This window comes from Haemaphysalis longicornis, unplaced genomic scaffold (assembly GCF_048455015.1).
Source record: "Haemaphysalis longicornis isolate Haplotype H1 unplaced genomic scaffold, Haemaphysalis longicornis Haplotype H1 scaffold_9, whole genome shotgun sequence".
NCBI classification, from domain to species: Eukaryota; Metazoa; Arthropoda; class Arachnida; order Ixodida; family Ixodidae; genus Haemaphysalis; species Haemaphysalis longicornis.
In genome coordinates, this window is record NW_027526460.1 from 22,970,211 (window position 1) to 22,987,951 (window position 17,741).

Below are 17,741 nucleotides of genomic sequence, written 5' to 3' on the forward strand. Positions count from 1 at the left end.
CAGTCTTCTGGCGTCTCTGTTCTTTGCATACACTTGGCGTGAATGGCCAATGGCACCGTGCCGGCGAGAGACGCCTGAGAAAACTACTCGCTGCCGACTATTTAGGCGAGGCATGAGCAGCCCGGAGCTCTAAAGCGAGCTAACGAGCGCACATTGTTCACTAAGAAAGCGGGGCTTTTCCGACACTCGGGGGCGGAAACGTTCCAGATTAAACTTCCATGCTCGCCGCACCCACACCCAGGCATGCACCCTCGGGGCACGAATAGTTTGCACACTGCGTCCGCTGCTCATGTCGCCTCGTTGCGGGAATGGATGCCGAACGCGGAGTAGAATAGCGCCAGATGAGTGAGGGAAGGGAGAGCGGCCGTTTTCCCTCTAAATGGTTGCACGCTTGCGCCCCGTTTGGTTCGTTCCATGCCGCCCCAGGGCTGATCCGCCAAGTAAGGGATACCCTAGATTGAGCCCCCCTTCTTCCAGCATCTCTACGACTATTGGAAACCTGCTACTTATGAATGCCAAGTTTGAGGTGCTTGAGAAGGAACAGTGGGGGTGGCAAAGAGGCGATGCAACATATGAGCAGTGGGTAACCTTAAAAATTGTGTTCTTGACAATCCTTATGAAATGTGGCATACGTTCATGGGACCTGTCAGAAAGGCGCAGTGAAGCCCAAATTATGAAGTGCACCGCACGTTCAAAGATACTTTAACTAAGTCAGTTCCACAGTTTCTTGTACTCTACCACACTCCGCTGCAGGTACTGTGACAATAGAGGTTCTTAGTAAGTATACTAGAGAGGAAACTGCGCCTGGTAATCCATGTCGTCGAGGGGGTTTATGGCAAAACACGCAGCTTTGGCTTGGGCTTGGCATGACAATTAGATTCTTATGCGGTTTTGAGGATTTGCTTTCTTCACTATGCATTAACACGTATACGAGCTACAAGTGCTACAAGGAAGCCGAAATCCTCCCTGTTCTGTGGTAGCCGTGTTCTGTTAAGCAGCAGGCAGTGCGTGATGGTACCTGACGTTGGTCATGCCGCAGTTGAAAGGCGTATGAGGCGTATGCCACCGCGAAATTTGTAGCTGACGAAAAAAATCAACAAAACGTACTTCGACGAAGACCAGATACGACAGATGCGGGCGCCTGTATACGTCCTATCTTGTCACCGCCCACAACTGTTTAACACCACGTTTTCTTTTTTCTTGTTAAACTGTAGCTGACGGTCGGTGCACCAGTTCACCGCGAATGAGACGTTTTCATAAGCACGCTCTAAAAACTTTCCAAACTGTTCAAACAACGTATTATTTAAAACAATCGTAAAATTAATAAAATAGGATTCTCTAATCTAATGAGTCCCCCTACCCCCCCCCCCCCCCCCAATATTAACATTGTTCGTAACTACCACCTTGGCCTGAAGATGCAGAATAGCAGGTCAAGGTGGTAGCAGGTCAAGTAGGTCAAGGTCAAGGCGCACACTATTATTCGCATTTTTTAGGCACTTTGTTTAGATTTGCCGTCACTAACCGTTTCAATCCAAGTCAATGATGAAACTAAGGCGAGTGCATGATGTAATGGCGGCCCATGATGACACAGACGGCCTTGATGTGAGCCGTATAGACGCTAGCGCCAGATTCCTCTCTAGTGTATATTGTAAGAAATTCAATGACTGTGGCTGCCACTAGCACTAGATGCGCAGCAGTCACGCTTTTTCCGCACTACCCGAGCTGTCTGCTGCGGTTGGAGCAATCGCGACATAATACATCCGTGTTGCTAGGCGTGTTTTAATGCGCAGAACTCACATTTGGAAATTAGGCGCACCAGAATAGTCTCGCTACAAACTTGCATAACATTCCGCGTGCTTCACCTCCCGCTATTTCCAACAGCAACGGAGAGCAAGCACAAATTACCCGTAAAAATTACTACAACTAGTCGAGAAAAAAATGTCAGAAGAAAGCATATACATAGTAAAAACCATTCCCAAAGCTTGCACCTTATACCCCAATAAATAGCTGACCTCCCGGAATTGCTCCTGTACCTTAAAACTGAACCGTTTTATAAGCGAAGACTCAGCTTTTTTCTGTGCGAATAAAAATGACAAATACAAGCAAGAAGCCCAATGTATTGCCAACGAAGTATTTACACATGAATCCTGCGATGCAACAAAAAGCACACGAAGTAAAGCTGCGCTTGCATGTGGGCATTTCAAAATTTGCGCCAGGTGACTTGTGAAAGCGGCGTTTTTTTCTTTTTTTTTTCTCCCACCGATGGGCATGTTTAAATGCCTTTGGGCTTCATATTAGCGTTAAGCACTTTGAGCGCTGTTCTGCCTGGTGACTGTACTTTGAACGACTTAGGGCATGCCTTGACTGCCGGGCATCCAAAAGAGGCAGGTCCCCTCAAATCCTCTTCGAGTCTTTCGTGCTTCTGAAGCTCCTGCTTGAGCAAGCCGGCCAATCGCTTACTCTTTTGCTATGAAACTGCAGCTCGAAGTGTGCATGTCTTGAACGGTTGTAAAAGGTGTGCATTTTTTCAATTGCGGAAATTGTACTTGAAATGGTTCATTGTGCAGCTTTCACAGGCACAAAATGCAAACAACCACGTCAGCATCCTTAACTTTTGGCTAGTTATCGATCCATTCAAAACACAGAAATTGACAGGGGAATATAGGTACACATACAAAAATTCATGGAAAAAACATGCAAATGTAAAGGTAGCCTGAGCAGCACAGCACAAAAAATATGGCAAGAAATTGAACCAGGAATATTAGGCATCACGAGTTAAAACTTGATGATGTGAAAGCTCTCGATCAATATCTTTGACTAGCCAAGAACCAAAACAAGGAAATTCATGAAATAATATTTCCTATCGCTTGCGCCGTAATATATAAATATGATCAGCGAGCTGTACCACGTAAACAAGTGTTATTTCAGAACAAGGAAGACAAAGAATACACTTTTAGAAAGGCCGTAATATTGCAAGTACTTTGATTTAAAGACAAACGAACTGCAGAAGGAAGTTCGTTCCAAATATTCATACCAGTATACTGCAATCACCGCTGGCCGTTTACGTTGCTGAATAGCGGAATAAATATTAGGGGCGAAGTCCTTTAGGGGCTAGGGCTGTTGGCGGCTCATGTAGTCGTCGTAACCATCGTCTCATGTAGCCACGGTACTTAAACACCAGGACACACGTTTCCTCCCCGCGCTAGAAAGTAACGCGTACTAAAAAAACACCGGTACACTCGTTTACGCCTCGCGCTATAATGCTTCGTGCTTCAAAGACACAAGACTTTTACAGCAAAGCCGTATACTTCTACCTCCAACGGTTTCATTTTCGGTGACAAAAACGCCAAGGTGCCAAGAATACACTTTTACACTGCGTGCTTCACCTCTCCACAGGTTTCACGTTAGTGGAGATGGCCGGGGATTTTTTTATTGTTGTAGTTTTGCCTTGAGAGCCAGGACGACGATTTACGCCAGACTTTCTAATTGTGCTGTTAACTGCGTCTTATTATTTTTTCGCCCGCATGTGCCTTGCCTTTGGACGCGAGATAGATATGTGCGTATCGGCAATCCTAGGTGCAACATTTGGCGATACGCCGGCCACGTTATGATGAGCTGTTTCTAGGCCCCGGAAGATTTTCGAGATATTTTCTTGATCGGCGCCTCATGTACAGCCGCCGAATTTTTTACTAACATCGCGGGAGCGCCGTCCGGTGGATGGGTCAGCACCTCATCACGGTAGGCAGCTGCGGAACGAGTGAGAGTACAGCGCACGCGCAGAACGATTCCGCTGGTGCATCCGCCGTCTTCTAGGCTTTTCCCGCAACTACGACACAACCCCTTTCCACTGGTTATCAGCCGCCTTGTGGTGGACAAGCCGCACGCGAAATCGCTGTAACCGCCCAGCAATGAAGATAGCCAGCTGATTGAAGCTAGCCGCAATGAAGATTGCCGGCTGCCGAAACCCCCAAGCGCGCATCACTGTGCACCCATGTGTAATGCAAGAAAGCTCTCCCATTAGGTCCTTGTGACGAAATCTCCTTCCTGTTAGACGGGAATCAGAAAAAAAGAAGATGGGGGCTATCACGGCACCCCGATGCAATTTGACAGAAACTCATGTCGAATAATTGGTTGATGTTTTGTCTCGATTTTATTTCGCAATGTTTGTATTGCGTCTTGATCGTCATTAATAAAGACTTTTCACTCGTCATATTATCTTGATTTATTTTTATCTTGGAGCCGTCGGCGATCGGCTTTCTATCTCATTCATGCTTTCTGTCAGTGTTATCCAGATGCGCATATATCATATATAAACAGTCTCCAGTACTTAGCTTGCATGTGAATATACTTTCCGCGGTACATATATGCCGTTAACACCGCCGTCGCTTCTCTATGGCGTGGACACTGCCAATGAGAATTCTCATAAAGTCGGCGTGGTCGGCCGCTATCGCGTCATATTATCTTGATTTATTTTTATCTTGGAGCCGTCGGCGGTCGGCTTCCTATCTCATTCATGCTTTCTGTCAGTGTTCTCCAAATGCGCATATATCATATATAAACAGTCTCCAGTACTTAGCTTGCATGCGAATATACTTTCCGCGGTACACGGTACATATATGCCGTTAACACCGCTGTCGCCTCTCTATGGCGTGGACACTGCCAATGAGAATTCCCAAAAAGTCGGCGTGGACCTCGCTCGTCGGCGTGGACATGGACCTCGCTCGAATTGGCACACACCGCAGCAGCCAAAACTCGTCGCCGCCCTGACAAGTGTCTCTGGGTTGTTTTTCTCGGGCTTATCAGCTCGTACAATCCAACAGCGCTTTGAGGCACAAGGAAAGAGGGAAAGCTCCATACCTTATAGCCTTCACCACCCTATTTCAGGTCTCTTTAAAAGGCTTACGACAATTTCAATGAATGTGCCTAAAAGCATGCCGCACGAACTTTGGCACGTTCTGATGTCGATAGTGTGAATTACTGTAGACATCCCGAGTACCTCAGTGTTTGTTGGGATTTTCGGACGCTGCTTTCTTGGAGCCAAAAGAAACGAAAGAAGTTGTTTGCTTATCCAAGCTTGACGAGGCGCTGTTGTAACCCGGCTTCTTACGAAGCACCAGCGCGCAGGCGCCCACTTACGACTTTATCGGTCGTCTCACTGCAAGCGCACATTAGTCTTGGAGCGCCGGCGAAGCATTTGACTTTGCACGCGATAGTTCACAGGCGCCGATGGGACGGCTTAAGGCGGTGGGGGGGGGGGGGGGGGAAATGACCAGAGCGCACTACGCGCATGCGCTGGGGATATCGGAGTTCGAGCACTCAAAGAAAGCACAGCCCAAGGTTAAAACAACATATGCCATTCGTGTAAAAGACTTACAATGCTAGAAATGACAAGGAAGTGCCAGGGGGGGGGGGGGGGGGTGAGAGAGAGTGAAGGCTGGGCAAGATACTGTGCTGTTTGGGGAGGGTCCAACGGAAATGAGATATAGGGATAAAAAGCGGGAAGAATATTGGAATCAAAAGAAAAACTGAAATGCATAAAAGTTTCTTAGATTTCGAAACCAAAATAGCATGGCTTCGTCTGACGACGTCTCTTATTTTTTTTAATTTTTTGCCCAAAGAATAAGTAATCGAGTTGTGTAGGGCAGAGTTAAGCAAAAAAGAAGTATCAACAAACTCCTGCTGATTCTGCCACCAATGTTTCTCAAACCCAAAGAGCATGCATTTTCCTTCGAGACAAACCATTTGTCTGGGCAAATCGGCGAACCGCGAACACACGCCTCCACGCTCCAGCCTCAGCGAGAAGCCATGTACACTTGAGGCAGCGTAAAAGAATAGCCGCCCGCGAAAAGCGATAACGATAAAATCCCCTCTATTTGTGCCAAAAGTATTGCAACACTTCTGGGCCAGAAAAAAGTGCATGTTTAGAGATGAGAGGGCTCAAATTCAAAGCCCATTCACTCGAATATTGGCGCAACTCGTGCCAAACAAACGCCCCAGGACAGGGCTGTTCTTTCAAAAACTCTTTTTGCCTTACCGTAAACGCTAGCATATCTCGTTTTTTTTCTTATATTCTTCTGGTATCTGCCGAATAACTATTACAAATAACTGAGAAAGGTCAGTGATAGCACCAAAGATTGCGTCTATATTGCGCAACAGCAGCGCTAGACGTACAAACTTCCTTCCCATTTTGCGTCTTGATGGCGGCAACATCGACGTTCGTGTCGCCAGGGTGCTTTTAAAAGAGCTGCGATTACTTCTCAGTCGCGGCGTTATATATGAAAAACCGCGCATATCAGAGTTTCTTGGCGTGCAGCCTTACTTTCGCAACAAGTCTGTCATTTAATCGGTATTCACGTTTCCGCTCAAGCCAGTTGCATAACTCAGCAGGATGGCGAAATGTACTCGCTGGTAACGCAACTTGAAAAGGGTGTTACGGCGCACAGAAAGAATAAAATATTACAAATAATTACATTAATAATGTCTCTGACACACTCCAGTCATGGGCGAGATTATCAGAGCGTTTTTGTTGCTTCCTCCTACGATACGCTAATGAAACCGGTATTGCAACGCATATGCAACAGAATTGCCATACCAATTCCACCCGAGACATGACCGCCTTCTGAATTTCTAAAAGAAAAGTAATGAAGTGTCTTTGAAATGACCACTTTCTGCGAGAACACTCCACCGAATGCCAACGCCGGAATATGCTTTGGACGCCCTCGTTCTGGTTAGGCACCTCTATCACGCCCATCTAACCGACGGTTTCCGGAAGCATATTGGCAGCGAACCATCATTGCCGCTCGCAGCGTTTAGCCACTCTTCCACCTTTTCCTTTTAGCTCAATGAAGCTTGTAAGGTCCACTTATGAGTAGCGGCCAGGTGCCCGGGCTGCGCGTGAGAACGCGCCGCTCTGTCTGGCGACGTAGCACTGTCGACACTGCGCTGCAGCCACCGCTAATTCGTCGCGGCGTGCGCGGGAGACGGATTGTCTGGCCCTTCGCATTCCTCAAGGATAATCCCCCATTGAGAGGGCAGACGGCGGCGCCGGATTCCAGGAACGCCTGCCGGACTCGCTGGGATTACCGGCGTGTCTCTATTGTTGTCGCGCCCGGGTCAGCATGACGCACTGTCGCCGTCTTTCGTTTTCGCCCCGCGGGGTCGCTCGAACTTGCTGTCTACGAGCGTGCCGTTGACCCGAAGGTGGCGGCGCCTCAATGAATATTCCGTGGCGTGCTGAGTGACAGCTGTCTACGTGTATTTGGGCACGCCCATACGCGTGTACGAACGCTACAGGGGCGTTCCCGAGAGAGTGTGATCTCGAGGTTATATAAGACCCAACTTGGCCGTTGGAAATCGTTCTCGTCTGAGCGCTGAGCTGGCAGTTCCCGGCGAGACAAGGAGTCTCGACCGTTAACGCTAGGTTGGGATTTAGGAGCCCCCTAGTCGAGGTTAAGATCGCGTCGGAGGTTCAGGGTGCAGCGCCGCACCGGGCAACTAGACGGATCTTGCGGCGAGACAGAGTCTCGGCCGTCGTTTCTCGAGCGGTTTGTGTACGCTCCGAGAATAGGAAGAGTTAGGCGAAGTTGAGGAGCTCGAGTGATTTGTGCGCACTCGGAGCTAGCGTCTAGCTGAAGTTTGCAGTTTTTCCTTTATTATTCATGTACCCAGTTTTCCCACTGTAAATAGCTGCATATAAACCATTCGTCTCATTTAATCAACCCCAACGCCTTGAGTTCGTCAATTGGACCGCCGCCTCCAAGAACTTCAACATCATCACCCAGCCAGCCTCCTGCCAAATCAACCGGAGCCCGGGCGATTGGATTCCTGATCGACACCGGACTTCGGGGAAACGATCTTCACTGGCGCAGCCGACAGGATTTGGCAGAAGAGAACACCAGGCCACAGCCAAGGGCAGCAAGCGGACGCAAGCCCGTCTTCATCGGCACCAGCCGAGCTCCGCGCGGAGTGGAGCGGCAGAGCCAAGCCAGCGCACGGAGCCGGCGACGCGGCAGCCGACCACCGAAGGTGCGGGTGAGTGGGATTTCTTGCGCTTCGTTGTGGCGGTGTAGGCTGTCTTGAGTTGCATGGTAGTCACGCGGAGCATGCTGGCGAACATGGCGGCAGGAGGGGTGGTCCAAGTGGAGTCCGAAATAATGATTATTAGGCGAATGGAATTGGAGTTTCAAGAGCGAAAGGAGAAAGCAGAGCGCGAAGCGGCAGAGCGAGAAGAGAAAAGAGCGCGTGAATTCGAAGAACGAAAGAGAAAAGCCGCGCAAGAATTTAAAGAGCGCATGGAAAAGCTGAAGCTCGAATCTGAAGAGCGGTTGCGAAGGTATGAGTTGGAGCTGGAGCGGAGAAGGCAGACGCCCTTGCGCTCGGACACCCGCGAGCAGAAACAATGGGGCACAGACCCAGCTAGTTGTATAGCAACAGCGAAGTTGAATGGTTCAGGCCAGTGTTTGGAGGTTGTACATTGCGATGACAAAACAAGCAGCCGTGACTCCCTACACGAGGCTAGCATTTCCGCCGATGTCGAACGCGCGGAGATGGACATTGGGATGAGGAGCGACGAGGTAGGCGCGGCCAGTGATACCGTAGAGCGGTGTAATGAAGTGATGCTCGAACATGACGAGCAGCCTCGCAGGCAAAGTTTGGGAATGGAGCTGCAGCGCATGAGACAGAACCCTTCGAACAGGCCCAGTTACGCGCTGACAGCAAAGTTGGATGGGTGCAGCCCGTTTTTCAATTTGAAGCCGCGCGAGGACGAGATAAGCGGCCGTGGCTGCGCACGGGAAGCGAGCGGCTTCGCCGTGAACAGCTGCATGGAAAAGAAGACGAGCGCGTCCGGTATAGGAGCAGAGTCAAGGGGTAGCCCCGTTGTTGCGAGTGTAGAGCCGCCAGCTGCTTTTGCGCCGGACACTGCGCTAATGCATGCGGAACTTGCTGGCACGGGCAGTACCCAAACTCTAATCAGTGGACCGGAGGAGACTGGAGTCGCGCAGGAAAGTCTCGGGGCCCGCCGCGCTCTAAATTCCGCTCGAAAGTTTCACGAGAAAGTGAACGCCGTGTCGGGCGTTCAGGCGCTCGCCCAGAGGAGAAGGGATAGAGAAGACGAGCAAGCATGTGATGAGACGGAGCGAAAAAGAGACGGAGCTGACGATCGGGCTGAGGAAAAGAAGGCGGATAAGGGACTTGAGAAGGTAGGCTGGGTTGCACATGTAGCAAACGGAAGAGGAAGTGAGAGAGAACGCGAGAAGACGGAGAATGAGGAGCTCGGGGCGTTTGACGAGGGTAGGAACGATACGGAGATGTCGCGTGGGTTTGGTAGTCTAGAGGGTGAGAGTGTAACCGAGGAGGCCGATGGAGAACATGAAAACGCAGGCGTGGAGACTGCGAAACTAAGAATGAGAGCTCCCGAGGAGGTTGTGAAGGAGAGGGAAAAACCATGTGAGGAGGCAGCTACAGTTGAAACAGAGGAACGAGGCGCAATCGGTGATCTCGCGAAACCGGTGTCTGAGATAGAGCTTCGTAGCTTTGGTGGTGGTTGCGGCCATTACCGAGATTTAGTCGGGAGCCGCGCTGGATGGGTTGACGCACTAAGCTCTGCGACCTGGCAGTGTGTCACAGGCCCTAGTTCTGAGTTGTGCCAGGATGAGTGCGTGCTGGGGCAGCCGAAAAACTGTCTTTGTCAGGCCGCTGCTCAGAATGCACCTAGCGTGCACGAGCGGTTTTTGGTAGTGACAGGTGCTTGTGAGGTTGTTGTTGTGGGCCAGTCTGTGCGTAAGGGAAAGAATGATCCCGAGAAGGTCGTCGCGTTCGCGGGCCGCCATTACGCTCCAGCATCAACCCTGCGCTCACGCGGCCAGCGCGCAGTATTGCCTTACGTTGGGGCATTGGAGAGGCATGGCCACTTGGCCTATGGGACAGGAAGCGAAGTCGCATTTTGCGATACCACTCCGTCTTCCCCGAAGTTGTGTTCGCCTCATGGGGCTAAATTGTCGAGACTTGCGTTGACATTGCAACGCTACGCGGTCTGGATCATCTGCAGAGGGGGCGGGAAGTACGCGAATGCACTCCCCTGCTTTCAGATTGTTGTTTGGGGAGGCTAGTATTGAATTGCCTCCGAGCCTTAACACCGCCACGACGGACGTGAACGTTCCCGTTCACCCGTCCTTTTTCGTTGGTGGTGTGTGTGTGTGTGTGCCGTGGTTGTGCGCGACGAAATGCCTCGGGTGCTCGATCCGTGCACCGAATTGATCGATCCGCGCACCGAACTGAACTTTCTGTGCACCGCAAGTGAGCGAAAGCACAGCTGGACATTCTTGAAGGAACGTTATCATGCTACGCCGTCACGGAGAACATTGGCGCGCGTGCGCATAGTGGCAATGCAAACTTTCTTAACGTTTTATTTTTGTTGACTGCAAAGTTGCCCGCGTTCTTTACCAGTTCTTATTCCTTTTGTTCTTGTTTTCGAGTGCCGGAATGATTGTGCGCGTTTGCGGTTATAGCGCGCATCAGTGTTATAGCTTGAGTTGTCCCGTTGTTGGTGGCGTTTACGCGCTCCGGAGACACGACCCAATTTCTTTTTACTCGCACTTAGTGTTGTTAGCATTTTTTTTTTTGTGTGTGTGTTTCCGGTTTGCTAGAGTATTCTGCCCCTGTTGACGGCTAGTGAATAGGTTGCGTCTGTAGTTTAGGCTAGAGGGAGTTGGATCAGCTGGAGAAATAGAAGGGGGCTCATTTGTGGTTATACCTAGCTCCTTCCACGTGTTTTTTGTTTGTTTGTTTGTTTATCCCGCTGTTATTGCGGAAGGAGAGTTGAAACGAGTGGCCCTTTTAAATTCTTTTCGGATTGACTGAACCAAGAGGCCCAGTAACCCTCTTAAAGGGGGGAGTTGTAAGGTCCACTTATGAGTAGCGGCCAGGTGCCCGGGCTGCGCGTGAGAACGCGCCGCTCTGTCTGGCGACGTAGCACTGTCGACACTGCGCTGCAGCCACCGCTAATTCGTCGCGGCGTGCGCGGGAGACGGATTGTCTGGCCCTTCGCATTCCTCAAGGATAATCCCCCATTGAGAGGGCAGACGGCGGCGCCGGATTCCAGGAACGCCTGCCGGACTCGCTGGGATTACCGGCGTGTCTCTATTGTTGTCGCGCCCGGGTCAGCATGACGCACTGTCGCCGTCTTTCGTTTTCGCCCCGCGGGGTCGCTCGAACTTGCTGTCTACGAGCGTGCCGTTGACCCGAAGGTGGCGGCGCCTCAATGAATATTCCGTGGCGTGCTGAGTGACAGCTGTCTACGTGTATTTGGGCACGCCCATACGCGTGTACGAACGCTACAGGGGCGTTCCCGAGAGAGTGTGATCTCGAGGTTATATAAGACCCAACTTGGCCGTTGGAAATCGTTCTCGTCTGAGCGCTGAGCTGGCAGTTCCCGGCGAGACAAGGAGTCTCGACCGTTAACGCTAGGTTGGGATTTGGGAGCCCCCTAGTCGAGGTTAAGATCGCGTCGGAGGTTCAGGGTGCAGCGCCGCACCGGGCAACTAGACGGATCTTGCGGCGAGACAGAGTCTCGGCCGTCGTTTCTCGAGCGGTTTGTGTACGCTCCGAGAATAGGAAGAGTTAGGCGAAGTTGAGGAGCTCGAGTGATTTGTGCGCACTCGGAGCTAGCGTCTAGCTGAAGTTTGCAGTTTTTCCTTTATTATTCATGTACCCAGTTTTCCCACTGTAAATAGCTGCATATAAACCATTCGTCTCATTTAATCAACCCCAACGCCTTGAGTTCGTCAATTGGACCGCCGCCTCCAAGAACTTCAACACCATCACCCAGCCAGCCTCCTGCCAAATCAACCGGAGCCCGGGCGATTGGATTCCTGATCGACACCGGACTTCGGGGAAACGATCTTCACTGAAGCTTATGCAAAGGAACTTTCTAGCCAGAGATGGCGCGTCCAAACTTAAGGCTTTGCCCAGGACTGACCTTCCGGAAGTAAAACAGCCTCCCCCTGCTGTGATACGTCATTTTACCGAAAGGTGACAAATTAAGCGTCAACCCCGCAGCGAGCGCTTACAATGCGTTTCAGCATCACGGGTTTCTTCCCTCTCAATTTCAGCCCCTATTTGCCGGTTACTTTCACCGGACTGCATTTTTCCCGTAATTGAAGCGATTCGACCACTGCTTCAGGGCTAAATGATTGTAATGTAGCTTGCGATAGGATATTCCGGCTCTCCCCTCTCTCGGTTAGCCGCAAACACCAGCGGTACGGACAAAAATGCTGGGAAGCTCACACTAACGCGTAAGACTTGAAGGTGGCGAAGCTGTGCGCAACCTTCACGACCATCACGACGGTTTAAGTCCATGATTGCAGCCAGTTTGCTTCTTCTTCGGTGCCGCTCCGACCATTATTCCATAATTGTTGCTATAAGTGTGAGCTACCGTAAAGTCTTTCTCGTTCCGAGCAAGTGTTGCCATGATTACGTAGAACGTTGGAGTTTCTCTTTTGACCAATCTGGGCTAAGCTCCCTAAGGGGGTGTGCTTGGCTTGAAAAACGTGCGCCGGGGACGCTCGGAGGTCGCCGCGTGGCACGCACACACGAGCGCTCGGCATTCTCTTGGTTTCCTTAACTGCCCGTCGGTCATTGTGAGGCACGTTCTCAAGGGCACTATACATTTTTTTTGTATTTTTAGCTGCAGACAAACGAATTACGATTTTCTAAACAGCTTCAGCGCTGTCATGCCAAAATCACAGCGCTGTCATGTCCAGCCTGCTCCTGTCATCCAGGAGTGGTGGGTTCATCCACCTCCCCGCCCCCTTTCCCCTCTAATGTTAGTCAACCTTCTGAACGGAACAGTTGATAGTCTCACCGTCTTCAATGTTTGCTGCGCCCTGTTCTGTTTTTTGCCAATACTTGCCAATACTGCATCTCTTTGGTGATCCGGTCTCCCATCCCCCTGTCCCGAACCTTCAATACACCGGACCCCCCCCCCCCCCCCCCCCCACCCCCTTCAACGCCGACATGGACCTCCCCTTCACCATGACCGAATTCCACGACATGCTTACCCGCCTCACCCGCAACACCACCCCCGGCAGAGACCACATTACCTATAGAACTGTCCGCAACCTCCAGGGCGACACCCTTGAAGACCTCCTCACTTATTACAACAGCCACTGGGAAGCCGGCACGTGCCCCTCACAGTGGCGCCACTCAGACCCGAGCCCAACAAACCCGTCTCCGCCACCACCCTCCGACCCATCGCCCTCACCTCCTGCCTCGGCAAGATCTATGAACCCCTAGTTCACCAGCGCCTCGCCACCTACCTGGAAGACCGTAACCTGTACCCCTTTACCATGTTCGGTTTCCGCCAACATCTCTCCACCCAAGACGTCCTTATACAAATAAAAGAACAGCTTCTCGGCCACTTCACCCGTGACACCCCCAAAACACTCCTCACCCTCGATGCCAAAGGGGCCTTCGACAACGTTACGCACCAAGCCATCCTCGATAACCTTTTTTTGTTTTTTTGCGGACACCGCGCTTACCAATTCGTCTCCGCGTTCCTGCGGGACCGCACCTGCCACCCCGCCGGCATACGAACATACAAACACAATGTAATCAAAACTCCTCAAAGTACTCTCTTGCAAAGTCAAAGCCAAGCCAGTCAATGCCAAGGAATCCAAAGCCAAAGCCAGTCGAAGTAAAGATATCCTGGACTAGGGATGCCTTCATGAGATGAGGCCCGTGGCATGAGCCTCGGCTCGACAAATGAAAATTTATTACTCTCTCTCTCTCTCTCTCTCTCTCTCTCTCTCTCTCTCTCTCTCTCTCCTCTCTCTCTCTCTCTCTCTCTCTCTCTCTCTCTCTCTCTCTCTCTCTCTCTCTCTCTCTCTCTCTCTCTCTCTCTCTCTCTCTCTCTCTCTCTCTCTCTCTCTCTCTGTTGTAGGTGCTTAGTGGTTTCGTTCGCAAAGTGTTTACCATTGATTTCGGCAAACTAAATCTCGAAAACAATCAAAGTAAGCGAAGTAACTGGAGTCAATAATTGAATATGCACATGCCACCGCTAATGCCCTCCGTCAGTGAGCTCCGCATCCTCGTTGACGATTCTCATTATTATTACCAAGCTTAATTTTTCTTTTATTTATATTTAGTTGTTGGTAGTGTTTGGTCTGTTCTGTTTCTTTAATGGTCTTCCTTGCTGTGTTTGCACACTGTCTCGTCCAATCATCCCAGCTAAAGCGCTACGTCACGTCCACACTACCCTTAAGTCTCGGGCATCACAGCGCTGTTTGTTAGATTGTTAGAGGCCTCCGCAATACCTTAGATTGCTAGAGGCCTCCGAGGCCTCCGCAATACCAAAACAAGACAATAGCAGTGCAACTGAAACACAGCAGCCGAAGCTTGCATTTCTGTTATACGACGTGCGGCTTTCCCCTTTTCTTTTTCGTGTATATTAGTCAGCGTAGACCACGCAGTAATTACGCATCCACCCCATGTTAAGCGCACCTATAAAATGCTGAGAAACACAAACCGTGTAAACCTTCTTAATCACTCAGCCAGCTTTTAGATTATAAATTAGCTAAGCACAGGGTTTTGTCTTTGTCGCGTCCCCCTAAACCATTAGGAACTGCGCAAGGCCTCGCAGCGTTCTTTGTTTTCGACGGCGTGAAAGCCGTGTATAAACCTGGCCCGTAATTGCGCGCACCGATCAGGCTGCGTCCGCCCTTAAGACCCAGTTAAGGCGACAGGACACGTGCTCGGGCTAGTGCAGGACGCTGCGGGATGCGCAGGGCATCTCGAGAAGCTTAAGGAGTCTCGCTCGATGGCCGCACCACTGCAGGCACGGTTTTTCGCCGGGAAAGCTAATCACAAAACAGTGACGGCAACATGCATTATCGGAATTTAAAAGTGCTGAGAGGAAAGCGCGCTGCCCTATCGCCGACGCTGCGTGAGCGCGTACGCTGCCGGTTGTCAACACCTGCAAGCGGCCTGCGTTGGGATGTTTTTTTGAGCAGCATTATCCGAAGGCTCTTCCGAGGACGCGTCCTGTGCAACTATGTTCGAAAAGATTTTGTAGCGCGTGAGCTACACTGGCCGAGGTTGAGCAGTTTCGCGTGGCTCCTGGAGAGCCGTGCTCAGCATGCGCGAGGAGCGATGTCGTCACACGGCGCACAGAACGTTGCTCGTTGCCCGGCGTCTCTCACACAGAACCCACGCGCCCAGCGTCTTCGCCGACCTCCGTTCCGCACTCCGTTCCGCTCGGTCCACTTGATGGTCACGCGAGGGATGGCCGGGTGTGGAACCGATGGCTCGTGCGTCGCAGCAACACCGGAGTGCGCCTGTGGAACCAGCTTAGCTCTGGGGCGATTGGTGACGCTGCGTCGGAGCCGCTTGATTGACTGATTGATTGGCTTTAATGAGAGAGAGGCAAGAAGCCCTGGCCGGATAAATATACATAATGCGTATACCGGGTGGGTGTCACTGAAGCAGCAGTAAGCATGATAATCACGCTAATCCTAGACAGCCAGGGAAGCTAAAAATAACCAGTTGAACCTTAGCTAACGCTACGTATATCCTGGCATTGCCGAGCTAAGCCACTGCTAAGTTTTTCTTCTCTTTAGTTTACTTAACCCTGTAGCTTCATTTTGAGTCTGAAATCAAACTGGAATTTCGCGTTCCGAAGCAACAGGCGTGCTCCGAAGTGCACTGTAGTCTAGGGTTACGTACTAATTTGAACTACCATGGGGTGCACCAAAATATCCACACGCCAGTATTCTTGTTTTTACGCGTCGATCATAAAAAGGGCCACCTGAGCACGAGCGCTGTTTGATTCTTGTTGGGCGCTGGACTCGCACTCTGGAGTGCTAGATTAAATTCTCATTTAAACTTAAATATGTTTTATGTGAAGAGCACTTTATGGGCTCGCCTTATCGTCGTAGCTCACTCGCTGTGACGCTTCGACGTCAAGTGACTGCCGGAATCAGGCGGCGCAGCGAGATCACGGGCCCAAGTAGAGCTTGACAGCGTACCGTAACGGCGTCGCTCAGAGGCTTTGAAAACCAAGTGGTTTATATAGACATGGGCGTACGAAACTCCTGAGCCGCTGTCGCTTGTCATGCATCTTCCCATTGTTTAGCGCAAAGAAAACTGCAGGTACATTTGAGGCAAAATCTGTGTATATAACTTGCAACCCCCGCGAACATTTAGTTAGGAACGCCACCGTTCTTCATCCGCTATACTGAATCACTATACTCAGCTCCAGCGTCATTTCATTCTTGCACCCTTTCTCCGTGTTTGGGTATCTCATTAGGAGTGAACGGCAGAACAAAGCCTAATGTCCAAGCTGTCATCACGCGCATATGCTGAACACTCCTTTGTCGTGTCTTCGGGCCCTGCGACTGACTGGCGGGACTGTATGCAAAGCAGCCTCCTATTCATTCAAACTGCGGGGCCCCGCGAGTTCAAGGGGCAAGCAACTGCTTCGAGTGAGAGCAGTAGGTTTGCCTGCTATGGTTCGTCTTTAAGAGCAGGATACTTTTTATGTTCTTGTGTTTAAACTCTACATTATAGACTGAAAGCCTCCAGTGGCAATCACTGAACTTGAACGTTTAGTGCTTCAGCGCTGGGCGTACCTGTCTGCTACAATTTTTCTTCATTTTTTCCTTTCTCTTTTTTGCCTATGTTCCCTTTCCCACGTGCAGGATAACAAACTGGGCTCTAGCCAGGTTAACTTTCCTGCCTTTCTTCTACATCCTTCTTTCCTTCTTTCCGTGTCTTTCAGGCCCTTCTTGTGCGTTGGTGGCCCGGTCATTTTTAGAATGCGATTTTACATGTTCTGGTTTTCGCGAAGTTGGAAATATGCACGACCATTTTTTACTACCCTCTTTTTAACTCAGAACTGTATTTCTATTATTATCTACAGAATTCAAGCGTAGGCTCTCGGCCCAAATCCTGGTTTGCCGCGGTGTTCGTCAACAGTGGAAACGATTTGTATTGCTCAAGACCACCCTATAGACACTATGTGGCCACTGAGACGCTACGCCTGCACATCAGGCTCCTCACGAGGCTACCATGTCACCAATTTGCGCAGCACCGCCGAAGTCGACCACGCAGAGAACAGGGCTGAAGTAACGACGTAGTGCACGCCTGCGATAACACCGTGCTCACCGTTGTGGTGACTGGCATCCCGCAAGATTCGTCTTCAGGTTCCGGGAATCGGGAAGAAGGCCGACTTGCAGCCACTGGCCGTGAAAAGCTTTCCGTGAAGTTGCTGCATGAGCGGCACAATGACCGGAGACCTATGTACGAAGATGGTTCTGTAGTGCTCTCGGGCTCGGCAGGTGCGGCGGTTATACTATCAGAATTAACCACAATTCGATCCCATTCCGTGCTTCCCATGCCTACTGAACTTGCAGCCATCCGCGGGGCTCGAGTCGTGAACACGTTATTAGAGACTTAGCAAACCGTTTTCGACGGTCCGCTCCGGTATCGGTGGCACGCTCAGCGCAACCGGAGCCAATGCCGTTCGCGGCCAAGCGCGCCACGCATGCGCAATGGCGCTCCCGCTTGCAATCACAGCGGAGCGGACCGCGAAAAACGGTCAGCTAAAACTCGCTATTAGAGAGTTTTAGCTGACCGTTTTTGACGCTCCGCGATGCTCCCGACGTCCCGCTCAGCACAACCGGAGCGTCAGCAGCCGAAAGGCTTTTAGCTAAGCGATAACCGTATCTCCCTCGACGGGGAATGAT

The 17,741-nt window shown here is 50.9% G+C and overlaps 1 long non-coding RNA gene across 1 annotated transcript in view; it reads right to left on the minus strand.

Moving 5' to 3' along the window:
• LOC144152978 (uncharacterized) overlaps positions 1–17,486 on the minus strand; it is a 49,476-nt gene extending 31,990 nt beyond the window's left edge. The window contains exon 1 of the long non-coding RNA XR_013319259.1: positions 17,161–17,486. This is a non-coding gene — a long non-coding RNA (uncharacterized LOC144152978). The remainder of the gene's footprint in view (positions 1–17,160) is intronic.
• Between the last annotated feature and the right edge of the window lie 255 nt (positions 17,487–17,741).